At 52.1% G+C, this 19,056-nt stretch overlaps 1 protein-coding gene across 1 annotated transcript in view; it reads right to left on the bottom strand.

Annotated features, from left to right (window-relative positions):
• Positions 1-6,607, bottom strand: part of CPT1A (carnitine palmitoyltransferase 1A) — a 64,081-nt gene extending 57,474 nt beyond the window's left edge. The window contains exon 1 of the mRNA XM_022591161.3: positions 6,470-6,607. The gene's annotated coding sequence lies outside the window, so the exon portion shown is untranslated. The remainder of the gene's footprint in view (positions 1-6,469) is intronic.
• Between the last annotated feature and the right edge of the window lie 12,449 nt (positions 6,608-19,056).

Below are 19,056 nucleotides of genomic sequence, written 5' to 3'. Positions count from 1 at the left end.
ACATGAGACTCAGAGCTCACTTTAAATTTGGGGGAGGGCTTCGTGCACAGGCAAGGTGCAGGAACTTTCATTTATGAATGGCTACATCTTGAATTGATGACAGAGCACTGAATAGCCGCATTAATTAAACTGGCCACACGGTTCATTTCTCGCAGTGAAGTATATCATAATAAACCGTTCACATTTACAGGGTAAAGATGCTGAGTCAAGGCAGGGTATAGGGGAAACCTGAATCATTATCCCTTTTTCTATGGCTCTCGAAAAACAACAGCTTCTGCCTACAGAGGTACTGTAAAAATAAAGCAAATTCAAATGTAAACTTATACGGTGCCGTATCAACAAGTAATGGTTTATCAGTTAAATACAGAGAAATGTCATTTCACCAAGAAAAAGAACTGGGGAAAGGTCATCGAGGGTCACATTTTTAGAAAGAAAACACAGAATGTCTTGAGGACTTCCCTGGCGGTCCAGTGGTTAAGACTCCGCGCTTTCACTGCAGGGGGCGCGGGTTCAATCCGTGATCGGGAACTAAGATCCCGCATGCTGTGCTGAGCGGCCAAAAAACAAGAAAGAAAATACAGAATGTCTTGGCAGGCGTAACCTGCCAATACAATTGTCTAACCCAATTACCTGCACTACCTCTTCAGGTGTTTTTCTCTGTACGCCCATCCAGAAGGATCCCCTCCAGCCTGGCCAACAGGACAATGGCCTGAGCTAGAACGGCTGGGAGAGGCATGCATCCACCCAAGAGAAGTCCCTGAACCTCTCCTCTCCACCAGGGTGTGGTTCCCTCAAACGTCCCTAAAACCTTGCGGGGGGTGCCCCGTATTTCCCACGCACGTGCTTCTCCTTCGCACCCAGAAGTACAGTTGAACTGGTCAAATCACACGTTACAATCTGGGGGCTGCAGAAGGCAGCCGTATCCATAAAACCCGACTGCGGGGCTTCCCTGGTGGCACAGTGGTTAAGAATCCGCCTGCCAATGCAGGGGACACGGGTTCGAGCCCTGGTCCGGGAAGATTCCCACATGCTGCAGAGCAACTAAGCCCGCGAGCCACAACTACTGAGCCTGTGTGCCACAACTACTGAGCCTGCGTGCCACAACTACTGAGCCTGCATGCCACAACTATTGAGGCTGCACGCCTAGAGCCCGTGCTCCGCAACAAGAGAAGCCACCGCAATGAGAAGCCAGCGCACAGCAACGAAGAGTAGCCCCCGCTCACTACAACTAGAGAAAAGCCCGCATGCAGCCATGAAGACCCAATGCAGCCAAAAAAAAAAAAAAAAAAGCCCTGCCTGCGGCCATGGTATTGTTTGCTGGAAGCTGTATTCATTTCACACCCTCAAAGCTACTCTCACACCTGGCCTCTTTTGGATCCTCAGAAAACCCCTGTGAGACAGGATGACAGCTGTCAGAGGCACCGCCTTAGAGATGAGGAAGTGGAAACCCAGAAACACACACAGCTCATTCAGTGTCACATCCAGTGGGCCCTGGGCTGGGGGAGATGCCAACACCCAGGCCCTCTGCCTGCACCGTGGTCTGGGAAGCAGCCTGTCAGCGGGAGGGGGGCACACGTTTTGGAGAACACAGATCCGGGTTCAAATTCCAGGTCTGCCACTTAGACGTTGGGGGGGGGGGCGGCTAGAGCACATGTCATCGCCATTCGTAAGATCTGTTTCCTGTCAAATAAAGTATGCACGCTACCCATAACTCACATTAGGTCTCCAATGCAGGAACATACTCTGTACCTTCCCAACTGCAGCCACAGGCCAGCAGCAGTCCTCCAAAATTGTGGATTTCCATCCTTCCTCTTCCCACTGCGTTTGATACCCCAGCCCAGCGTCTTTGACATTTACCTTTCAGCAGGATTACTGTACTTCACTCCGCGCAACAGTGCCTGCTTGCAAAAGGAGAAAGAAACCAGAACTCCGTGCATGAAATCTTTTTAAGGGCACGGAGAGGCCGACACTTGGGAAAATCAGTGATACCTGTATAATCTTATAAATGAAGTATTATTTCATAAAAAGCAAAGTCCGAGTTACAGCATGTGACGACTTCTTGAAAGGTTATTTTGTGTTAGCTTTTCTTTTTTTACATCTTCATTGGAATATAATTGCTTTACAATATTGTTACTTTCTGCTGTATAACAAAGTGAATCAACTATATGTATACACATATCCCCATATCCCCTTCCTCTTGCATCTCCCTCCCACCTTCCCTAGCCCACCCCTCTAGGTGGTCACAAAGCACCTAGCTGAGCTGATCTCTCCCCGTGCGATGCAGCTGCTTCCCACTAGCTATCTATTTTACATTTGGTAGTGTATATATGTCCATGCCACTCTCTCACTTCATCCCAGCTTACCCTCCCACCCCCGTGTCCTCAAGTCCATTCTCTACATCTGCGTCTTTATTCCTGTCTGCTCCTAGGTTCATCAGAACCATTTCTTTTTTTTTTTTTAGATTCCACATATATGTGTTGGCATTCAGTACTTGTTTTTCTCTTTCTGACTTCACTCTATGACAGACTCTAGCTTTTAATACAAACTTGTCAGGGAACTAGATCCCGCATGCCGCAACTAAGACCCAGCACAGCCAAATAAATAAGTAAATATTAAAAAAAAAAAAAGAGCCATTTAGGAAGCAGAATCTAGGATGACCCTCAGATTCCTGGGATGGGTGAGTGAACCACCACATGGAGTGTATGAACGATTCCTTTCCTTTTTACGTAGAGAACTCGGTGTCCAACAATTAGCCGATAAGCCTTCGTAAGCTGAGCGTAGCTACCCTATTTTCCAACCCTCCATAGTGGCCACTACCCTACTGTACGCCTGGAGAGGCACACCTCACTCGGCAGCACAATTGCTTTCAATTATTAACTTCCCTAAACATTCCTGGACATAAAAACAGCTCACATGCAAAAAAACTAAAGGACATTCCACTGAACTGAGGCTCTCGGTCACCTAATATTTGCTTGGGGTAAAAGGTGAAGTTCACAAAAGGCAGCAGAATATCAGAAATCAACAAGCAGAAAATATTCCTTGTGTCAAGTAACAGACATTTTTAAGAGTTTCCTTTAGATTATCCATATTTTTACCATGTCGTTAGGATGAACTGTTGACGGTTGGTAGTATTATTCATATATCGCCTATTTTTATGCAACATCTTTCAAAATATAATTACATAGATTATAAATATAATTGTGTACAAATATAATGCAAAGGAAACCCCCTCAAAAAGGCTATTTTACTTACATATCCATGAAAGTTTGGCCTCTGCTTCCCTAATTCTTCCCAATTCTGTATTTTATAAAGCATTGGTTTGTTTCTTTGGCAGTAGGATTTGATGTTGATGGAGCTGTGAGATGTCTGTAACAGATTTTTTTTTTAATGCCCTGTACAGCCTAGACTATTTCTACAGTTGTCAAGGAAACTTAATGGTGGTAGCTTCTGGGGAGGGGTACCGGGTGAGGAGGCCAGCTTTGTGCTGAATTCCCACCTGCACCCCCTTCGTTTTGCACCGTGTGCCTGTAGCACTCATTTTTAAAACAGAAAAGTCCTCGCCGGAAAAGCTCGAGAGGGGCTCAAGCCATTCGAAGAAAGTAGACGTCTCGTTAAAGTAAGAGGGAGAGTCTCCGAAACACACTTGAAACACACCAGCTTGAACAACAATTTTATTCTTAAAAGCAGCAATTTTTCCGGTATTCAAAGTGCAGGCGCCCACCGGTAACTGAACTGTCAGGTCTGCCAATAATAACCATGCAGAGTGACTAAACATTTTTTCCAACAAAGGAAAAAATGCATTGGATCAAAGTGCAGAACCAGCCCCGGGCCGGAGCGGGTAAGCGTTTCCGCCTCCCACCTTCCCACCGCCTTTAGACTCCAGGCTGCAACTTTAATTGCTCGCTTGGAACGCGTCCTCACAGGCACTGCCAGCAGCTGCGGTCGGCGCGGCCCGCCCCTCCCCCCGGTCACGTGACGGCTGAGAAAAGTAGGGGAAAGGTTACCGCGAGCCCCGCCCCCGGCCTGGCGCGCCCCGGGCGTTCAGATCCTGTTCCACCGGGCCGGTCGGGAGCCACGTTCCGGAGCGAGCTGGCGCGCGTTGGCGGCGCTGCCACTCCGGCGACAGCGGGCGAAATGCAGCGCCTCTGGGTGGGAAGGCCGAGCCCTGCATGGTCAACTTTGGGGACAGTTAAGAGTTCGGTGTGCCCGAAGACAACCCACACCAGAAACGCTGCCCCGCGCCCCGCGAGCCCAGAGCGCCTCCGGAAGGGGCTCACCGCGCAGCCCAAGGAACAATTAACTGTGCTTCCATGAATGGGCACGCGGGGCTAGGGTTGCGTAAGCCCGGGCCCTCGCCCCAGGACTCCCCGGAGACCCAGGCTTGACCGCTCGGTGACCACGGGGGCTGGAGCTGGAGCCAAGGCCGGGCGGCAGCGACGCCAGCTTTCTTCCTTTCACCTCTGGGTTAGGCCGCTTGTTTTCAGTACAAACTCGAAAGGTTATTTCGGCCTGTGCATGACGCCAATTTCTGCCACTCTTGATACAAAATATGTGCACTCCTTTAAGATGGCTCTTTTTCTGATTCCAACAGCTGTTCAGATGGAGTTCAATGTGCAAGATCAGGTCTAGCCGCACATCTTTGGAAGGAAACCGTTCATTTACATACGAAAAGCAGCCCCCGGGCACGCAGGGGCAGAACCACCCCAAACTCCAACGAGAATTTTGCATTCAGCTCCTATCGCTTACAACTAAACACTCCCTCGCCTCAACGATAAGCATTATCATCAACATTAATGTTCTCATTTATGCCACGCTCACTAAGAGTCACCTTAAATAATTTGGAAAGGGGGGGTGATTGCTTGCTGGCATAAAAAAATAAATTAATTAAAAGACCAGTGTGTTCGGCCATTTTTTATTCATTTGGTTTGTGGTTTAGAATGAAATAAGCATGCTTGAATATCTGGAATGACCAGAAACCGGAAGCCTGCGTGAGAAAATGGTGTAACAAAATACACTTTTCAAAAGGTTAAACTGATTTTATTTGGTGACTTACAAAGTTAGCAGTTTCCTACTAAAATCTGCCCTTCAATATTTTAACATCACGTGGAGCACAGAGGAAACCGAAAGCAGCTCCGAGTTGGGAATATTAAGTTCTGTATTCAACCTGATTTCTCGAGATCTTTAACTCTTGGAGTTAAAAAAGTAAGATCATCTTTGTTCCGTTCGGCTTTAACGTGAGTCAACCACCGATTTACACTATAAAGACACTGATCCACAGCCTTTCCAAAACGAAAGGAACTGTCTGCTCGCCCAGGGAGTTGGGGTTAGGGGCTGCCGGAATAGGGGCCCCGGAGCCCGGGCTGCTCTACCGCCCTGACCGTGCCGTCCGGGCTCGCAGGCCAAGTTCGCCCAGGCCTGGTCACGTGAAGCGCCCACACCCTCCCACCCCCTGCAAGGCAAGCTCCCCGGCCCGGCGCGACCTTGGGCAGGCTCTCCTCGCCCACCTGCCCTAGACCGCGCGTCGCATGGGGGGATGGAGGATGCTCGCAAGAGGGGACTCAGGCCTGGCGCCTCCATTCGCATCCACCTAGGGCGCTCGGACACCGCCTGGAGTCCCAGCGCCAAGGGCGTGTCCCCACGGCTGCGCTGCGGGGGCGGGAGCCTGGAGGGGGTCGGGAGCCTGGAGGGGGTCTGCGGCGCCCTGCTGAGTCCCTAGCGTCCCTCTGGCTCCCGCTTGGGCCGGCCCGCGACCCCGGGACGGCCCCCCAGACCCAATCCACTCTCGGAGGGGGAGGGGATGGGGCGAGATAAAGGAAGGATCAGCGGCGCCCTGCCATATCCCGAGGGCTCAGCATCCATCCCGCCGTCGCGTCCTTTCCACCGCCCTACCGCGGATCCCCAGACCCAATCCACTTCGGCGAGGGGAGTGGGATGCTGGGGAAAGGGAACCGGCAGTCCTGGTGTCCCCTGGCCGGGGGCATCCTGCCAAGTCCGGAGAGTCAAGCGTCCCTCCAGCTCCCATACAGTACCTGCTCGCAAGGCCGACCGATCCTAGGGCAGACCCCGAGACCCAATCAACCCACTCCTGGGAAGTGACGGTGAGATGGGAAGGGAAAGACAGCCGGTGGCCCTACTGGCCCCAGCCCGGAGGCGTCCTGCTAAGTCCGAAGGGTTGAGCATCCCTCCCGCAGCCACACCGGACCTGCCCGCATGCGGACCGACACTGACGCGGACCCCCTAGACCCAATCCACTGCGGGGTATGGGGAGTCCCGCCCCGCTCCGGTTTCGAGCTCTCTAAGAACCGCTGTCCCTCGGCGCCCCGACACAGGCGGCGGCCCCCCGCTCCCCTCCTCGGCCCGGGCCCTTGCAGTCCCCGTCCGCCCCTGGCCCTGGGCCCCGCCGCAGCCAGCCCCCGGCTCCCGCCAGCACACCCCCCCCCGGCGGCGCGCGGCCTTAGCCCGGCCTTACCGAGTCGGTGGACAGAGACGCGGCGACAGCCACAGCAGCAGCGGCGGCTGAGTGAGCGAGGCAGCGAGCGAGCGCCGGGCGGGAGGACAGCGGGCGCGGTTGAAGGCACCCGACGCCGCCCGCGGCCGATTGGCTGAGGCGCGAGGGGCTGTGCGGCGACTCCCGGCGCTCGGCGGGCCAAGGGCGGGACCTGGACGAACGGGGCGGGGCATCAGCAGGGGCGGGGCGCCCTGAGGAGCGGGTCGGGCGAGGAAACTGAGGCTCGCAGGGGTGCAGGGCACCTCCGCCTCTGCCAGCTTGAGGCCTAGGACGAGATTTCTCGCCCTGCGAGCCTCAGTTTCCTCATCTGAAAAATGGGCCAACTCATTAGGGCCATGCCCGTAAAAGCGCTTAGCACAGTGACTAGCTCAAGCTCGCCCTTTATAGGCATTGCCCCGTATAATCCTCACGGCACCCCTATAAATAGCTGATCCTAGCCCGGGTCAGAGAAGGGATCACTAACCTGCCCACAATCACACTAAGAAGATGGATTCGACATTGGGCCCGGGTCTGATTTCAGAGCCCACACTCCAGATTAGACCTTATCCCAGGAGTGACAGCTGATAGGATCTTAAGGCAGCGTGGCTCACGACACCGACACGGTAATGCCTATTCCAGTGACCTTTCTGAGCCCCCTCTTCATATAACTGGGATAAAAATTGCTCCCTTGCTGGGCTTTGGTAAGATTTAGTAAACTATTCAGGCGCCTAAAGCATAGTAGGTGCCAGGAAAGAAATGGCTGGAGGTGGGGACAGAGTGACTGATGTGCCTTGTACCGGTCCCTGAGCTGGCACTGGCCGATCTCAGGGTCTAGGTCCAGGCCGAGGGCAGCTGCCACCTGGAGCTACTTCGCGGGGTGGAGGTCCGCGCTTCCCGCGGCGTGAGCAGCCCCTTCCCTATCTCTGCCGAAAATGCTTCCCAGGCCCCAGCGGGTGGTCCCGCATACAGCAGGTGCTCCATAAAATAACCAGTTCTATGAACAAAGACCGGGCTTTCCTAAAAGTCCGCCGCTCCTCCGGGCGGCGAAAACTCCCTGCTGGCCTCTGTCTTTCCAGATGGGTTTCAAAGAGAAAATGAAAGTCCTGTCTAGTTCCGCACCCCCCTCCGCCCCCAGTGCACTGTTGGCGCACACTCTCCAGGCTGTTTTGAATGAAGTCATAGGATCAGTGCAGTTTGTAACACTCCTTTGATTTCACTTGGCTCATGTCGTGGACGGGATCCCCTGTCGAGGCACAGAGATGACCGAGGCTTTCTCAGTATGTAACGCGCCCCACGGACACGTAGGCACCCCCTTTGCACCGCAGCAGGCACAAATGAAGCTGTGTGGGCCGTCAACGTGCATCTTTGAGCGCCTGCATCTCTCGGTAAATCGCTAGAAGTGAAGCAGCCAGGTCAAGGGGCACGTGAGGCGCCTTGGTGACATTTTGGTGCTACTCGCCGAGCTGCCCTCTGGAAAAGCGTCCGCCACCACCCGCCCCTGCCTCCCCGGTTGCGGGAGTGCGGCCTGGTCTCCAGGAGATCACCACCGCTGGCTGTCAATCCTGAAGTGTGTGTGGTGGGGTATCTCTCCTTATTTTCATTCGCATTTCTTTGAAGTTAGAAGTTGGAGATTTCGTTCCCCTGCTGGCTCCTGTCTGGCCCGCGAGCAATCCCAGGCCCCGAGCCCCGAAGATCTCGTGGCCCAAGAGGGCAAGTGGTCTGGGCCAAGGCACACTTGCCCGAGGCTCGGCTGCACCGCACCTACCCTGGCTCCTCCAGCATCACCTGCGCGCCTCTACCAGCCTGTGGACCTTCCTGGGTTGTGCCTCGCAAGTTGGACTGTCGCTCTACCCCATATGCCCTTCCCTCGTCTTCCTGGAACCCCAGCTGTCTGCAGGTCCCCGCCCCAAGGTCACTTTCTCCTTCCCTCCTTGCCCCGTCGTGCACCCCGCAGGGATTGGCCCGGAGTCCGTCTATTCCCAGGGCTCTGCGGCCTTGACGGTGCACCCCTCCCTGAGCGCTGCCTCAGTGTCACCTGCAGGCCGGGAGGGGCAGGGGCAGGGACCGCAGTCGCCTCCGCTTTCACCTGTGCTCCAGAGGCTGGACTCTCTCCGGGGACGATAATGAGCCCACGCCTGCTGGCGACTCCAGCCGAGCGGTGGAGGCCTCATTCCCTTCTTGAGCTCTGTTCCTGGGGACTGCAGCTCCCCGGGGTGGCTATTAATAAAGAACTGAGGAACTAGGTCCCTGGGGAGCTCCGGCCCGTTTGGATCCTGAGTTCCCTTGGGGCCAAAAACATCCCAGAGTCTGCCTCAGAAAGTAATCTTTCTTAAGCTCTGTTTTTTTGAAATTCTTCCCGGATTTGATTGGAACACACTGTAGCAGCCGCCTATTGTGGCCATAAGGAACACTTTTTTAAAAAAAGGCGTGTAATGTTTTTATTATTACTCGGATATTGAACTAGTCCCTCTTTTTTTCTGATTTCTGTAAAGCAAACCCAGAAATCTTGTCATTTTGTCCACCAGTTCTTGAGTAGGAATCGCTAAAAAAAAAAAGATAAAGGTCCTTTTAAATAAAAAACAGAATGGCAATGCCATTGTCCAACCTAAAATAGAGAAACAATTGTAATACAAAACTTGTAAAGCCTTCTGGGCCTGTGAAGAGCACAGCTGAGTCCCACTCACCCTTGCCAGCCTCATTTCTTGCTGGCAGCTCCCAGCAGGTTCTGGTCCAAAAGTGTGTGAGATTTTTTGGAACTCAGTTTCTATTTCCCATAGGAAGCAATTTTATAATCGCAGAGTTCCGCGCTTCTGAACTTGGACCTTGAGCCCCATTGGTAGTGAGTGAATAGTAGCAATTCCACATCAGGGTGGGGACAATATTTGCTCTGCCAGCACCACCGGGATCTGGTGAGGACAAAACGAGACAATGCAGTTGCAAGCAAAGAACGAAGGCGGCTAGACCGTGTGCCGGTGAAAGGACCTCAGAGTGGCAACGAATTCTTAATTGAATGGGCTTGGCCTATGACCCAGTAATCCCACTCCTGGGTATGCACCAAAGAGAAATGAGAGCCCACGTCCACGCAGAGACTCAGGCAGGAAGGTTTACGGAAGATTTGCTCAAGGTGACAAAAATCCAGAAACAACCCGGATGCCCATCAGCAGTAGAATGCTTAAATAAATCGTGGTTTCTCCGCACAGTGTAATAATACACAGCCAGAAAAAAGAGTAAACTACTGACACACACAAGGTGGATGAATCTTACAGAGCTTGTGTTAAGCAAAAGAAAGCCAAACACACACACACAAATAAATATACTGTACTATTTCAATAACATAAGTGAGATATATATTTTTTTCAGTTTTTTTTCTTTCTGTTCTCTCTGATAGTTTTTATTTATTTGTTTTTTTATTTATGGCTGTGCTGGGTCTTCGTTGCTGTGTGCGGGCTTTCTCTAGTTGCGGCGAGCATGGGCTATGGGGGCTACTCTGCTGCAATGCACGGGCTTCTCATTGCGGTGGCTTCTCTTGTTGTGCAGCACGGGCTCTAGGAGCGTGGGCTTTGGTAGTTGTGGCACGTGGGCTCAGTAGTTGTGGCGCAAGGGCTTAGTTGCTCCACAGCATGTGGGATCTTCCCAGACCAGGACTCAAACCGGCGTGCCCTGCATTGGCAGGCGGATTCTTAACCACTGCGCCACCAGGGAAGTCCCAAGTGAGACATATTAACAGCGGTGATGGCTATTGACCTAGAAATATACAAAGGAGCCCATGGTGGGGGTGGGGTGGGGGGAGGTGGGGTGTATGAAAATGCCTTGCTCCACATGCATAAGATTATACACTTGATGGTGTTTTCTCCCTGATGTTAGGCCTCAATTTCATTTTATTTATTTATTTAATTTATTTTTTGACTGCACCTCGCTGCTTGCGGACCTTAGTTCCCCGGCCAGGGATTGAACCTGGGCTCCAGCAGTGAAAGCACCGAGTCCTAACCACTGGACCGCCAGCGAATTCCCATGGCCTCAATTTTAATAATCAAAACTTAAAAGAAAGATTTAGAGGTGAGTAGGGCATTGACTGTTGGTGGTAGGGGTGAGGCCATCTGGGTGGTCATGAAACGAAGAGGTGATGAAGCTGAGACACTGGGTCACCTGGGGAGACTGCGGAGCTGGGGAGGAGAGGAAGAGTGCGGACAGCTGCCAGCTTCTCGCTGGTGCAGGGGAGCGGCAGGGAGAGCAGCGGGGAGAGTGTCCGCAGCCAGGGAGGTGGCAGGGCTGTGGGCAGGAGTGGCAAAGGAAACCTGCGCCCCAGGCCCTCTTCTCCTTCCTGTCCTGTTGCCTCCCCCTCCTCTCCAGGGCGTGGACTCCACTCTCTTTCCTCTGCACCTCACCACACCCAGGGCCCTGCTGGGGCCCTTTTAGGCACAAGGAAGGTGGGCAGAGGTGAGGGTTGCCTTCCCAGGGAGGCATCACAGTGGCCAGGCGTGGACACGCCTGGACCCTGGGCCAGGTCTGCCCCTGGCTGGCTTTGTGGGTGCCTCGCTCCCCCATCTGGGCCTCAATCTCTTCACTTAAAAAAAAAAAAAAGGGACTTCCCTGGTGGTGCAGTTGTTAAGAGTCCACCTGCCAATGCAGGGGACACAGGTTCGAGCCCTGGTCCGGGAAGATCCCACATGCCACGGAGCAACTAAGCCCGTGCGCCACAACTACCAAGCCTGCGCTCTAGAGCCCACGAGCCACAACTACTGAGCCTGCATGCCTAGAGCCCGTGCTCCACAACAAGAGAAGCCACTGCAATGAGAAGCCTGCACACTGCAATGAAGAGTAGCCCCCGCTCGCCACTACTAGAGAAAGCCTGCGTGCGCAGCAACGAAGACCCAACGCAGCCAAAAATAAATAAAATTTTTAAAAATTAATTAATTAAAAGAAAAAAACGAGGACATTGGGCTGGGCTGATAATGAGCAAACTTTTCACCACCATTCTTTTTGTTTTTAATTGAAGTATAGTTGATTTATAATGTGTTCATGACTCAGTACAGCTGAGTGATTTATTTATACACATATGTACATTCTTTTTCATGTTCTTTTCCATATGGTTTATCACAGGATATTGAATATAGCTCCCTGTGCTCTACAGTAGGACCTTGTTGTTTATCCATTCTATATATAATAGTTTGCATCTGGGAATCCCAAACTCCCAATCCATCCCTCCCCTCCCCGCTCCCCCTTGGCAGACACAAGTCTGTTCTCTAAGTCTGTCACCACCATTATTTATTTGAAGAAGCAGCAATTCTAGTCACTTAGGGGTGTGAACTCCAAAGCTAGACGGCCTTCAAACCCTGACTCAGCTGCTTCCCAGCTAAGTGATCCTAACCTCTACGTCCTGTGGTTTCCTCACCTGGAAAATGGGGAGAGGAATGGAAGCTGCCTTGGAGGATCCTAATGAAGATTACCTGAGTAGCTGATGGGAAGCCCTTAGGACGTTCCCCAGTACACAGTAGGCGCCATATAAATGTTGGCTGTGATTATCCTTCTCCCTCTATGGAGCGCATGTTTTAAAAGCTTTTGTCTATAAACAGCACATTTAATGACTTATTTCCTCATTTATTAATCAGAAACATGGGCACAATTGCCATCTTACAATCAGCATGAGATGTATTCATTCCTTCAAGAGATGCTTGCCTCTAAGCGCAGGGATCGCCAAGACCTGCTGGGCTGCCAGCCAGGGGCAGACGACATGCGCACTTTGATCCATGTAGGTTCGTTTCAGATAAATGTGGGACCTTTCTAAGGCTATTTGGAAAGGTCCGAATAGCTCAGAGGTCAGCATTATGACCTCCTCAGATCCCAGTCATCTCTGAGGGTCCCACCAGCCAGCCCACCTGGAGAATGTGAGCTCGGGCCAGGACCTGAGCTCCTTGGTGTGACCAGAGCAGCGTGCTGGGCAAAGAGCAGGTGACACCTCAGCAGATGCTCCTTGAAGCTGGCATCTTGTCTGGCCTGCCTGGACCCCAGAGATGGGGAAGAGGTGACCAGCCTGCATCACATTTGAACTGATATCCAAATAAACATCAGCAGAAGACTTCTGTGTCAAGATGCTAGTTCTTCCCCTTTGCAGAAGGAGAGGAGGAGGTAATACCTTGAGTCAATAGTTTTGAAACTTGGGAGTTGCAGGCAGTCACTGACCCTTTGGAAACCTGATGACAGCTACAGAAAAACACACACACACGTCAACAGTGGTAAATAATTTCAGTCTTGGACCTTCCGAAGCCCATTTATCAACTCCTGACCCACATAGATTAAGAAAAATGTATCCAAAATTTTGAAACAAAGCAAAAGGATGTCTGGAATGTCGTTTCACTGTCTCACCGTCTAACCACCCATCCAAGGATTAGCTCATTCTCTAGGGAATTGTGTTTTGACCCCGCCCATCCAAGGATTAGCTCATTCTCTAGGGAATTGTGTTTTGACTAAGCCCCAGACTCTTATGAAGTTACATGTAACTGGTAGATGTTTGTCCCACAAAAATGCAAGGATTAAAATAGATAACTAATAAGGACCTACTGTAGAGCACAGGGAACTCTACTCAATACTCTGTAATGGCCTACACAGGAAAAGAACCTAAAAACGAGTGGATATATGTTACACATGTATAACTGATTCACTTTGCTAAAGCTAACACATTGTAAATCAGCTATATGCCAATAAAATTTTTTTTAAATAAAGAAAAAGCAATGCAAGGATTTCTTTCAGTTGAAAAAAGTATTCGCCAAAGTTGTGTTTTTATTGCCATGTAGAATATTAACCAGTTTTGTACCTATTTAGGAAAACCAGATTTTGTCTACCCTTCCTGTGCAGGGAAACCCCCAGCTCTTCCCCACTATGTGTTTCTTCCCTGTTTGTTTTCTTCACTGCTCACAGGAAACACTTCACTTCCTTTTTTATTTTTTTTGAAAGAATTTTCTTTTTTCAAAATTAAAACAAAAAAGTTTTTGGCCGCGCTGCGTGGCATGTGGGATCTTAGTTCCCCGACCAGGGATCGAACCCATGCCCTCTGCACTGGAAGCGCAGAGTCTTAACCACTGGACCGCCAGGGAAGTCCCTAACACTTCACTTCTGACAGTTCTGGTCACCCAGTGTGTGGACGTTTTCCCCACACCAACAAGCAATTCTCCAACACCACTAGGGTATCCAAGAATCAACTCAAATCTGACACTATCTACCCATTGATAGCATCGGGTTTCACAGGTTAAGGGCTCAGTCCCACAAGACCGTCCCCCGACTCCAGATGTCAGTTGCAAGTCCAGGTTATCACCTGTGCTTCTGCCCCCTGCTACAGATCAGAGGTTCCACCCTTGCGTTTGCTTGATTTGTTAGAGTGGATCACAGAACTCAGGAAAACACATTTACCAACTCAGCAAAGGATGTGATAAAGGATGCCGGTGAACAGTCATGAAGAGAGACAACAGGGCTCACCAGTGACCAGCCGCACCTGCCTCTTCCCCAGGTTCCATCCTGTTGGGACCCTCTGCTGCATTTCACTGTTGCCCCATCTCCCCCCTTCCCCCGCCAGAATCCTCTCCTTCTGTAACCCGTGCGTCACCCCTGCCCCACTTCTCCCCTCCCCTGGGACCTGTTCTCAGATGCCTTCCTTGGCTGCCTTCTGTCTGGCCCCCACCCCAGGCTAGGTGAGGCTCCCAGCCTCTTGTCTTGGCCCTGCCTCTGCCACTAGCCTTGCTCTCCTGCGAGCTTCCACCCTGCCACATAGGCACCCCCATTCTGATCCTCCCAAATCCCCAACAGAGGGGCCCTCTCCAAGAGAAATGACTTGACTCATTTGCTTCCTAGGGCTGTCACCCACCAGGAGGAGAAGTCAAACTTCAGGTGCCAGCAAAGCAGGGTCACAAAGAAAAGAAAAATGGGGGAGGGGTGTTATATTTTCTATGTTAAAGAAAGCAGCAAATAGCCCTCAAGGGAAGAATGAGAACTTTGATGGATTTTCTTACACTTATTTTAGTAGATATCTTGTAAATTACACATGAAGAGGTTACCGTAATCCTTCTAGCACGTAGGTCTTTCAAATGATCTGAATCCAGCCCTCTTCTTACCCATATTCATTCATTTGTCCATTCATTCATTTGTCCATTCATTCATTCATTCATTTGGCAAATACATACTGAGCAACTCAGTAGTGACAGAGCCTTTAGACCAAGGCCTGCCCTCAGGAGTCCACACTCTGGTGGGAGAGGCCTAGGATGCAGTGGATGGGAGCTGGTTTTCAATGGACCATACGCTCCAAAGGGTGGGAACGCTGTAACCAGCACCTGATACATCATATGGTCTCAGAAATGTTAGCTGCATGATTCACTGATGGTTGAGTGGATGGATGGGTGGGCAGATGGATGGAGGGCCCTGCCGGCTTAGCTCCCTGGGGCCCCTCCCATCTGGCCTTTCCTTTCCAGGCCCTCATCCCATCTCAAAGTCCCCTGCAGGAACCCCTCTAAACTTCACTCCTGCCTGTCCTTCTTCTTGGGGCTCCTAAAGTCACCTTCTGCATCTCAAAACCTTTGATGCATCCTGTGACCTCATGCAGACCCAGCTACATAATTTGCCCAGCACAGCACAGAGCAAAAATGCAGAGCCTTGTTCAAAAATCATTAAGAATTTCAACACAGTGACAACTAGGCATTACACCAACCACAGGGCTCTTCCAAGTGCTGGCCCTGTGACCGCACGGGTGGGACACTTAGGCAGCCGGCCCTGTCTCCAGGACAGGGCCACAAGACCTCCCCAGATCTGCACCCAAGAGACCACGCCAGCCTGTGTTTACAAGCCTCGATGAGTTCGGTGCTTCTTCCACTCAAGACCTCACACCTCACTTCCGGCCTCTGGGCATCTATTCGCGGTTCCCACCACCCAGTGTGCCTTCCCATGCCGTGGGCTAGGTGCCAGGAAGGGAGATGGGGAAAACCACACCCAGTCCCAACTCCCCAGAGAAGATGTTCAGAGGGCATCTGGGTTCTGGCACAGCTGTGGCTCTGTCCAGCTGTGAGGCCCAAAGCGGGCAAACTTTCCCTCTGTTGCAAAACAGGCAGCAACGAGGACGACGCTGGATCCACGTGGGGCTCTGCTCGTAGCCCTCCTCCCTGTTAAAAAATCTACCAAGATATGACTCTTGTGTACCATAAAATTATCCTCTTAAAGTGTACAATTCACGCTGCCATGGCCTGGGTTCAATCCATGGTCGGGGAACTGAGATCCCGCAAGCTGTGCAGGGGGCAGCCGAAAAGAAAAAAAAAAAAAAAAAAGTGTACAATTCAGTGGTTTTTACATATACACGGTTATACGACCATCACCACAACCTAGTTCCAGAACGTTCCCCAAAACTTTTTTTCCTAAAAGAAACCCCATCCCCCATCAGCAGCCCTCTTCCCAGGCCCCCAGGCCCTGGCAACCACGAATCTACTTTCTGTCTCTATAGCCTTGCCTATTCTGAAAGTTTCATATAAATAAAATCCTACAATATGTGGCCTTCTACGTCTGCTTCCTTCACTGAGCATAATATCTTCAAGGTCCATCCAGGTTGTAGCCTGTCAGTGCTTCATATCCCTTTTTAGGGCCGCGTATATCCCATGGTAAGGGTATGCCACATTTTGTTTATCCATTCATCCCCTGATGGATGCCCACAGCTCTTTCACACACCAGCTGCCAATCTGCCTGTGGGGGAGGGCTGGGGAGGGGTGCAGCCCCCCACTCTGACCTTGACCCTGAAATACAAGCCGCTGGCCGTCTCCCTTCCCACCAGAAACATTCCCACTTAACCTTCAAAGTCCAACTCAGACACCATCAGCTCCAAGAAGCCTCCCCAGATGACCCCAAATAGACTGATGACCCCTTTCTCGGGCCCTCCCACCGGGCCTGGTTCCAGGACACCTGCCTTTTCTAAGACCTGAGGCGTCTCCCCGCCCCACTCCAGATCCGGAACCGCGGTGGAGTCCCATTTCTGAAGCCCCCTGCGTTTGGACTCCGCCAACCCGCCAAACCTTTTGTGGAAAGGAGAGAGGGGGATTGGCTAGGCGCTAACTGGCCGCCACATAAACTAATTGTTTCCTTGAGATCTCTTGCCTTTGCCGGGAGGAGGAAAGCCAGGGAATTTCGGGGATGGGTGGGGTGCGGAGGAGGAAGTGACAGCCCCAGCAGCGGGGCTGGGGGGGGATTGCGGGGGAAGGTGGGGCGGGAGCGGCAGACCAGCGGTTGCTGGCGGCTGCCGAACGCAGTTTCAGTTGAAAAAATGCCCAATTGTCCTGCTCCCTCGAATCTGTGTTTTTCTCGTGGGAAGCTCGGAGGACGATCCCGAAGCTGCAGGCCCCTTCCCTGCCCGCCTGGGTGCCCGCCGTAGGCCCGGGGAAGGTCAAGGTCCTGGGCGTCCCGCGCAGCCGCCGGTCCTGCTCGCTGGGGAGGCGTTGGTCGCGGGTGGGGAGGGGGCCCCGGGACGCCCCCCGGCTTTCTCCGCTCTCCCTCCCCCGCCTCCTCTCGGCGCCCGCCGACGGCCCCTGTGCGTCCCCGGGTCCCCTAGGGCCGCTCTTCTACGCAGGAGGAGGAGCTGGAGGTTAGAGGGAGAGGCGGCCTCGGCGGCGTGCTGTTTGCCCGCACACCCGCCCGGGGTCAGCAGAGGTCGGCCGGCGGGCGCTCGCGGAGGGTCAAGGCCGCCCGGGGCCGCGCCCGCGGGGTCAGAGTCAGACTTCGGGAGGGACCGGTTCGGCGCCGAGCCGGGCGGGCGTGTGAAATCGCCCCCTGGCCGATTTCAGGCCGCAGGGAGGAGGCTGGGGGTGGCGTGCGTGCCCTCCAGCCCGGAGCCCCGAGCCGGGCCGGAGTGCGGAGCCTCGGGGGTACTCCGAGCGCGCACTCCCTGCGCCCTTCCACGCGCGGGGCTTCCTCGTGGCCGCGCGCTTCCTCCTGGGGTGCCCTCCGTCTACGCAAGCCGGGTGCCCTCGGTCCGTGCAACCCCGGCGGATCCGCTTACGCCGGGGCCAGTCGCCTTAGGGGATAGAGCGGCAGTTGACTTACAAGGCTGGCTGCTCAGGCTACCCCTCTATTAACCTTTTAAATTACGCAATTAAGGTGTATTCATTGTGGGAAAACAGGGAACACTGAACCGTAATCAAAAAGTTTTAAAATTGCCTGGAATCGCACTCCCTGATAAGACGCGGCTGCATTTCCTTTCCGTCTTTCCATGGCGCTACTTTCTGTGTATCTTTTCACTCTCATGTCGTGCGTGTCTACGAAATGGAAGTCGTATGGTACCCAAGAGTCTCTATGTTTTTTTTGATTTGACGTTATTCATTTTCCCCGGGTACTAGATGCATTCTCTTGGAATACATGGAAACTGCACAGAAGCCCCTGGTCACCTCCCTCCCCACCCCATCCAACTCCCCTCTCTGCTGGATGTGCTTCCAGATTTTTCCACATTCTACATCACACCACACACACACACACACATATATAGTCTTACTTAGGGATCTCTTACATAAGTCAGATTGGGTTGTTTGGAATCCCCCCACTCCGCAACTTAACGGTATGTTTTGGAACTCACTTGGTCTAGATACACCTCTTTCTTAACTCCGTTATGATATTCCATACTTTGCACCTTCATTCCTGTCGAGCATTCTCTGTTGTTTGCTGTTTTTCGTTTGTTTCCAGTTTCTCTCTATTCAGCCGTTCATCCCAAATGCGTTTCTGGGGCACCTGCTGTGTGCCAGACCCAGACCTCTCCTAGGTTCAGAAAGTACAATAATGAACAAAATAGACACCACCCTCCTGGGCCTGACCTTCTACAAGGGCAACTGACAAGTATACTGTAGGTGGGTCAGGACGGGTATTTTATTTTTTTAAATAGGGACGGTTCCAATCACTAATATGGTTCAAATATCAAGTCAGTATAAAAAAGTACCGAGGGAGGACTTCCCTGGTGGTGCAGTGGTTAAGAATCCACCTGCCAATGCAGGGGACACGGGTTTGAGCTCTGGTCCAGGAGGATCCCACATGCCGTGGAGCAACTAAGCCCGTGCACCGCAACTACTGAGCCCGCGAGCCACAACTACTGACCCCGCGAGCCACAAGTACTGAAGCCCGTGTGCCTAGAGTCCATATTCCACAACTCAGAGAAGCCACCACAATGAGAAGACCGCTCACCGCAATGAAGAGTAGCCCCTGCTCACTGCAACTAGAGAAAGCCCATGAGCAGCAACGAAGACCCAATGCAGCCAAAAATAAAGTATGAATAAATAAATTTATATTAAAAAAAGTATTGAGGGAAACATCTTACTCCCACACTTGCCCATCAGACACACGGGTAGCCACTCATTGGTTCCTTGTGTTATCCTTCCAGAATTTCCTTATGAAAATGCAAGTAGAAAAGAGTTGTTATGTATACTTCTCTTCTTTCCCGTGTAAAAGGAAGCTTGCTTACTTATATGTCTTGGCGCTATTTTCCTGTCATCACATAGACAGCTTCCTTGTTCAGCTTTATTTGTAAATTGTTTCAGGTACACAGTGTTCTATCAATATGGTTTATT

Source organism: Delphinapterus leucas, chromosome 7 (genome assembly GCF_059928025.1).
Source record: "Delphinapterus leucas isolate spDelLeu-1000000601 "Yukka" chromosome 7, BTC_Dleu_Yukka2, whole genome shotgun sequence".
NCBI classification, from domain to species: Eukaryota; Metazoa; Chordata; class Mammalia; order Artiodactyla; family Monodontidae; genus Delphinapterus; species Delphinapterus leucas.
This window is presented reverse-complemented; position numbering and strand designations above follow the sequence as displayed.